We start from the raw sequence: 8411 nt of genomic DNA, 5'->3' as shown, positions 1-8411 counted from the left end.
CAAGGATTGAAGAGTCGAATGTGAAATGGGTCCTTTGCGACGCTGGTTCAGTACCGCAAGTGAAGCAGGCCATTGCTCAAGTCCCATGGGCAGTGGAAATCATGGTCATTGGAGACGTTGACGATTGTACAAATATTAGCGAAATTTTCGAAGATATGGTGCCGGTAAGTATTTAGCATGCATCAATTTACATAATATTCTGGTTGTGAATAGCTATTAATTTTAGAATTTCTCATTTGACAGAATGCCCAAACCTTAGCGAAGAAGCAGATTTGGACGATCCGCTTCTCATCCTCTGCACTTCCGGTACTACTGGAAAATCGAAGGGTGCCGTCTACACGAATCTTCAAGTCCTGGCTTTCACCATCGGCACTTCCAACATTCCATACAATGAGGCTCCAGCCATTCTTGTCCTCAGATGCACCCACGTCCTGGGAATGCTGTTTCCCATTCGAAACCTCAAAGCTGGGGTGTGGTCCGTCCTCATGCACGACATCACCAAAGAGAATATTTTCAAGGCTGTCGACCAATACAAACCAGTCCTCGCTTTCGGATTCGCGACCTTCCTGGTTCTGCTCGCCACTGACCCCGAAGCCAAGAAGTATGACCGATCCTCACTCGAGGTCATTATCACTGGAGGAATGGTACTGACTGAAAAGTTCTACAACGACATGATGACTCTTCCCTCTGTCAAATGTGTCTTCAACGGATACGGGATGACCGAATGCGCCGCGCTCACGACCACAATCGACCTCTCAGGTCTATCACAAGGGTACAAACTCATGCCCAACGTGCCTGCACTTTCTTGTGGAAAACTGTACCCAAACACCTCCATGAAAATTTTGGACCTCGACAACGGTCGCGGACTGGGACCCAAGCAACAAGGAGAAATCGCGATTGCGAGTCCCATCATGTGCTCAGGATACTGGAAGGGATCTGCCGAAACCAACAGCCTCTTCCAAAATGGTTGGATGAGAACGGGGGACTTGGGATATTATGACGAGAACGGCTTTGTCTACGTGGTGGACAGAATTAAGGAAACCTTCAAGTACTTCAACTGCCATGTAAGCAAATACTGAAATAAATTCAATTTTTGCGATTATGAGAGACAAAGACTAATAAAATTATTGTTATTTTGATGCAGATTTCTCCAGCGGAAATTGAGGAAATTATCCTTCACCATCCCTCAGTTGAGGAGGCCGTAGTTGTGGGCGTGGTTGACCCCGACGGTGGGGACAGAATTCCACGAGCATTCGTTGTCCTCAAACAAGATTCACAGAACGAGGCTCCAGATGTTATCCGAACATTTGTGGATAACCAGGTTGCGCCGTACAAGAAATTGAGGGCGGTCTCTACGTGATTCCTTCCCTTCCAAAGAACAAAACCGGAAAGATTTCCAGAGTCGATTGTTTAGCATTAGATGTCCAAGCTCCTGCTTGTTAGGAAATTTTACGCTTAATTAATAACCGATATATCTCAATTAACAAATTAGTATTGATTAATGAATAAGGATTGATTAATGAATTGATTAATGAATATTAATGAATCGATGTTTGTGGATGGTCACGATCTGAGCTAAATATTTGTTGCTGACCAATTGAAAGTGCTTTCTGAATGATGATATAAACTTTACAACTTGATATAATTAAGTGTAGTTTCTCAGTATTTACCTATGTATTTTATGGATAATAAAAACTAAAGAAAAATAATGCAAGTTTCAATTTTTTTGGTGAATGGTTCCACATTATACATTGCCATTTTCATGAAAATTCATTTTCACTTGTCTCACAAGTTCAGCTTTGTTCCGTAGGCCCAGAAGTAGATAGATCCTGCTGGTCACTTTGTAGGGGGTTTTGCTTGGAAACAACCTTACGAAAAAGAAATGAAGGATAACCAGTGGGAGTTTTGTTAAATAATGAAAAATATAAAGTTTTTATTTATAATTAAGCATCATTCATATTGCTTACAAAACTATCCGAAATAATCATAATGTTAGTTTCAAAATATAAGGAAACCATCTGCCCGTCCCAGGCGTCACGGGAGCAAATCTCATGCTCAAGGAAATGGGAGTGTTTAGTGATCATACACATCTTAGGTATGCAACCGTCTCCGGTTGCATGGAGGTTGTTGTTGTTGCAACGGTCACGGTTGCCAAACCGAATGATCCCAAGTTGGGCTGGAGCTTGTCCTTTTATAGGGGACCGTTTGGCTCTCTGGCTGAATATTTAACTAATAACTAACTAATAGCTAACTACTAACTAAAGTGTAGGTTTTGGTCTCAATCTCAGAGACCAACCGAACTAAACAACTACACTGCGACTCATAAAACAAGGACACCTAACGTATTCCCCCCATTTCTCAACGGGCTTTCAAAATAGCTATATATTTCTTTCGCCATTAAGTACTACGGGGCCTAGTAGTTTTGTCGCAAATTTTCACCTTTCTTCATAATCAGACAACTTGGGAATCCACAAAAACATGAAATTCAGGTGGCTCATAAAACAAGGACAGGTCCCAAAATATCGATTGTTTTTTATTAAACTCGGCCAGAATAATTTGAATCTGGGTAAGAATTATTTGATCAGTATGTTTATGACATTTTGGTCAATAGTCGATGTAAATTAATTTTTTTCTTCGACAGATACGCCATGGTGGGGCATAAATTCCTAGCCATCTTACAGAGGGGCAGGTTAGAAGCTCTACCTTCAGATCGGTGGAGTATTTAAAGAATTTTTAAGCACCAAATGGTCAGGGGTCACTCCGTAACAACGTCCAACCCCAATGGAACCACTTCTGATGGAACAAAGATGCGAGAAAGCAAAGCTCAAATGATGTAAGACAAAAAATTCATCATTCAAAGTCCCTCAGGCAGCTCCATCGTGACGGGCAAAACAAGTTAAAGCGGTTAACAAGCTTATTTTTTAAATGACCAACGATAAATAAAGTCGGGTGTGCTTTTCCCACCGTCCCGAAACAGGAAAATGAAGATGAAGCGTTGGTTCTCCCAGAAACACAAAAATGGTCGATTGCAAAGGGCAAAATACCGAACGACGTGGACCTCTATGTCAAGGAGCACCGTATTTAGCGCCGAAAACGATTTACATTTGATGGTCCTGATAGGAAAAAGTATTGTTTTCGTGATTTTGGGAAAGACAACTTAACCTTCCCACAAACAAGGCGGGGAGATTGTGTCATGATCTGGGGGTTCATCGGTCAAGGGATGTGGTCCGAAATCGTGTTTGTTCCGACTCCGTTGACCTCATACGGTTATCAAAACAATTCAGGAGAGCATTTACTTTCTCGGAAACCAAAATTCGGAAGTGAAAGCGGCTTCTTAACAAGATAATACCCTATATTATGCACCTCGGTGGTCAATGAAATGGTTACAAGACAATAATATCGACATTCTGCCTTAGCCATTGGGATTATTGGATCTAAATCCGATTGAAAATATTCGGGGATAGTTATTGCATCTAGTTTATGTTAACCGGCGACAGTATTCAACAGTTTCCGAACGAAAACAAGGAATCATTGCTGCATGCGTTTCAATGCCAATCATTGTTGTCAATAAGCACGGAACAAATGAAAAGTCGATTTTCTTCTTTTGTCAATAAAGCAGGTAGTTATACTAAGTATTGATGTGCAAAAGAATTGGCAAAGCACAAAATAACAGGTTCAAAGAAAATAATTCGTTAGTGATACCGTCAGGTTTCCCGTCGTTATCACCTAGAAATAAATAAGATTGAACAATTTTTGTGTGTGCAGGAAACATTTTATTCATATTTAACTAAAATCCTATTGCCTAGTAGTTAAGTCTAAAGGTCCGTCCAAATCGAAGAGATTGTGACACTCGATTTTCATTTCATTCAACACTTTCAAAAACTCGCCAAACTGACTTCTGTTCATTGAAATGAACTCAAAAAGCGAATTTCCGCCAATGGTGATGGTAATTTCTTCACCGATTGTCGTACATTGCAAGTAAGACTTTCCTCCGAACCCCTTATTAAACACGATACAACCATTTAGCAAATGATCTGGAAAAAGGTGGTCCATAAGATCTGCATTTACAAATATTAACTAATTATTCTAAGCCTTTACAAAGTTTTTAATATTTGAGCGGAGCAGTTTGTGTAGGAAGTTGGGTTTCATAATTTTCGGTATTTCGTTCAAAAAATTAAGTAATTCATGTAAATAGTGCCCTCGGAATCTCACATGATTACTATAGTATTCTGTACATCTGTAACCGCAAAGCTTAATGTCTAAAACGATCTCATTGCCTAAGGTGTACCACTCAATCGAGTGATCATCAATTCTAGCGCTCAACCTTGGCTTGAAAAATGGCTTTGGCATAATTTTGCTCATACCACAAACTGCGGTAAGGTCTGTTCCATGAGCCCCTTCGTTGTCGGATGATGCCGACGATGAAGATGTTCCAGACGATGAAAATTCAACACCTACATATGAATATACGATCCTTAGCCAAGCAATGATTCGGAAAAATTCTTCCTATGAAAAACATGAGTACCTGATGCTAACGGAGCTTGTGAAGATTTTTCGATTTTCCTTCTTTTACAGATGAACTTTTTGAGTTTCTGAGCAGTCGACGGTTTACTCGAAGAACCGGCTTTCCCATCCAGATCGGGCTTACCGATCTGGAGATTCCCGAGATTCCCGAGATTCGGGCTTAAGATGTGAATATAACGACTTGCAAGAAATGACAGAGCAACAGTGCCCGTTACGATTTCATAAAGCAAATCCCCATTGTAGCCATTTCAAGGCGGCTGTAATTTCGTTTTATTTCGAAAAACTGCAACATCAGGATGAGCAAATGCTTATAGAGGAATCAAGGTTTTCTGAAGACGTTACACAAATCCAACGACCAGACCAGGAAGAAACTCATTGAAGCGGCAACTCCCGACCAAATTAGAGCTCTCACAGAGATTGTTATGAATATTGTATGTGGAAATTTTCCGGTAGCAGAACAGAAATTAAAAAAGTTATCATTGCACAAAGACTCAATAAGAAAATTGTCAAAACGAACTTTATCACACAAGAAGAAAAAGCACTTATTATTGCAAAAGGGTGGTTTTCTACCTTTTCTGATTTCACCAGTTTTATCAGCATTAGGTGCAATTGCAGGTAGAGCCATTGGCTCACAATTGGGGTTATAAAATGGCACAAAGAATGCGACTGGTTGAAGACAACGAATACAAGCGTTTGCTAAAGAGACATACCCCTCTATCTCAAGTCAAAGAGCATTTCTTTCGTGATGCAAGTGGTCGAGCCGATCAAGTACTTGATAATTCTGAAATCCCTGATGACATAAAAATTCAACTTTATGGTTCCATCATGAAAAGTGTAAAGCAACAATTGAATCAAATACTAGTTGATCCTATAAAGGTCAAACTTAGCCTAGACAAACCAGATGCAGCGATTAATGCCGATAGTAGTGCAGACTTTAGCTCCCTAGATCATTTTTCATCTGCTATATCGTCACCAAACTCAACCTTAAACCAGAGTTTCGCGTCGTCGAAAGGTTCAGCGACGGCGTGGGATCCAGATACACTTAATGAAGTTCCTCAAAGTTCTCCTTTAAATTTGGACGATATTATCTTACTCAGAAATGAGCCCGCAAACGTCAAAGCTACGAAGCTTATTCCTCTCATGACCATGCTGAAATCAAGGCCCGATCTTATCAAATGGGACACAAATGGAAGGGTAACTTTTTTTGGAACAGAATTTGCCCCGGAAACCAACATAATTGATTTGGTAAATTACGTAACACGAGAATTGAAGTGGAGTCATAATCCTGCAGGTATTAATCGTATGTTAACAGTTTGTAAGATGGTAACGTTCCAACGACAATGTTGTCCAAGGATGTTAAGCAAGACTTAATGGGTCCACTGGAAGGAATCAGAATTCGTTCTAATCAAACCGATAGCGCTTCTAGGATGGGAGGCTTTAAAAAATGGAAACCTATATCAAGTAAAGACAACTTAAATTCTAACTCGACTCAGCTCGTTCATCGAGGGATACACATGGACCTACGCCGATGCGTAATGTAGATTCGGGTGCTAAAAGAAAACCGACGCCCGAAATCAAAATGCAAGCACAAGTTTCGGAACACCTAACTTATAAACCTTTCAAACATGTTTAATAAGGACATGAGCACTTTCCAAAAACACGGCTTCAATCGTACGAAGGATGGCCGACCAATAAGGCGCAAACACCCCATACGCTGGCCGAATGTGGATTTTATTATTCCGGCGAATCAGATAAAGTTATTAGTTATTTCTGTGGGGTCGGCGCGCACAATTGTGTTGCCAGAAGATAATCCTTGGATTGAACACGCTCTTTTTCGAATAAGTGTACATATTTATTGGTTAACAAAGCCAAAGCCAATCAGAAGGTAATTTTATCAAAAAAAATTTCAAGTCAAATTTGTATTAGTAATATTAGAATTACAAGCTTTGTTTTATTTCTATAGAAAAATTTTTCTGTTGATACCGCCTCTGAAGAACCTCATTCTGAAAATGGTAAAAATTTTGTTAGTTTCGCTACAGAAAAATCAGACGATGCAAAATATTATAATGATTACCTTTCAGCTGCAGCTGCTGGAACTCCAATCTGGCTACCGTAATGGTTGATCCTATCTGCAAAATTTGTGATGCATCTGAAGCGAGATTCGTGGTTCTGCCTTGTGCCCATTTAAGTATGTGTTTAGACTGCGTGTGTACACAAGATTATTGTCCACTTTGTCGCAAAAGGATCAAATTTCTTTTGAAAATATTTATTGCATAGACTCGACTTACATGTTTGTACAAATATAAAACTAATATATTTAAAATGAAATATAACCATTTTCGTTTACTTCATGCAATTTACAACTCTTAATTTTATTATTTCACATATACACTTAACATAAATTCTAACCGATGTAAACGGTTTACGCAACGATGCGACAATCATGATGGGCTATGGTATTAATCCCATCAGCTAAAATGTATCTTTTGAATCAAAGCAATGGAGTGCAACTTTCGAAAAGTTTCCAGAATAGAGTTTGTGATGCCGTGAACGAATCAGATTCATTCTGCATACCAATTTCTTTTGTTTGAATAGCACTGATTTAAATCGTTTATGATTAATGTACTTATCAACTATTTGTTTCTTGACACCTTTCATTGCTTTCTTTCTTATACCTTTTCCAAGAAAGGAATACATCTTCGGCGCAACACCTACGAAACTCTCTAGAACATTTCCTTTTGCTTCATCTGTCATCTTCCCTATAACTTTCTTGTTGACGTTCGAATAAAGAAAGTGTGATTGGTCATAATTACTAAAATCAAACTCGTCAGCGTGCTCAGCCAAGTCCTCGTACAAATCTTCAGTGGTTATTGAATATGCTAATGAATCAGTATCTGTAAACAAGAATTTCGCTCTTTCCCCGAACCACTCGCCAATTTTATCATAGTGCCACTCATACATAAAGAGTTTACTTAAGTCGAGTACGTGAAGGCAATATACAACGGCTTATTTAATTTCACCACTGCGCGGTCAAGAAAAGTTATGACGAGGTCAGGACTTAAAATTTGATAATTTTTGAAATTCGAATGTCTAGTCAACTTCTTCATCTGCTCTAGGTTACTCACAATTCTAACATCTTCTCGATTTCGTACTTGTTCTGCGGATTTCCCGAAAATGCTATTTACAATAAATTTGAACAGATTTTGTTCAAAAATGGTTCGTGCTTGTTGACGCAAAGAACCGTTAAATAAGACATAATTTTTCAACCATGCAGATTGACTGAACTTAATTACACTGTGTACTTTTTCTAAAGTCATTCCTTTCTTTAAATAATATTTTAAATTCCTATAATGAACAGCGTACCTTTTACGAGGGCCCAAATGCGGTACGAGCTTAGGTTGCTTCTCAGAATAAGTCATATATATAATGCGAAATAAGGTCTGTCTGATACGAAGAAAGTAGCTTACTGTTTACACAAATTTTCTCGGGGGCAAGCGGGTACTCTGAATGTTTGGGGTGCAATGCCGACCCGTACCCTAGGTCCACACTAAAATTCGCCCGATATTATCTTCATCGCCCCATTTTAAAATTTCTTCCGTTGTCAAATTCTGAACGAACTCTGCGTCTTCCCATTCAAAATCTCCTGTGGGCAAATGCTGAAGAAGAGCTTCCCCGTACAAATTGTTCTTGTCAATGTAAAAAAGATAATTGTCTCCATCTTTTATTTTTCCGCTTTTTCGTATATACTTATTCCTCGCCGAAGCATATCGCGTCGAAATCATTGAAACACCACCGCGGAGTCCTAATTCTATAGTATTATACATGGCAGAATCGATAAACAAATCTAAAACCTGTTTCGTATTTAATAATGCAGCATCCCATGAATA

At 39.2% G+C, this 8411-nt stretch overlaps 1 pseudogene; it reads left to right on the top strand.

Annotated features, from left to right (window-relative positions):
• Positions 1–101: 101 nt before the first annotated feature.
• LOC110862980 lies at positions 102–1721 on the top strand (annotated as a pseudogene).
• Positions 1722–8411: the final 6690 nt, after the last annotated feature.

This window comes from Folsomia candida, unplaced genomic scaffold (genome assembly GCF_002217175.1).
Source record: "Folsomia candida strain VU population unplaced genomic scaffold, ASM221717v1 Fcan01_Sc142, whole genome shotgun sequence".
In the NCBI taxonomy this organism is placed as follows: Eukaryota; Metazoa; Arthropoda; class Collembola; order Entomobryomorpha; family Isotomidae; genus Folsomia; species Folsomia candida.
The sequence above is the reverse complement of the archived record's forward strand: the minus strand, read 5'-3'. Positions and strand labels throughout refer to the sequence as shown.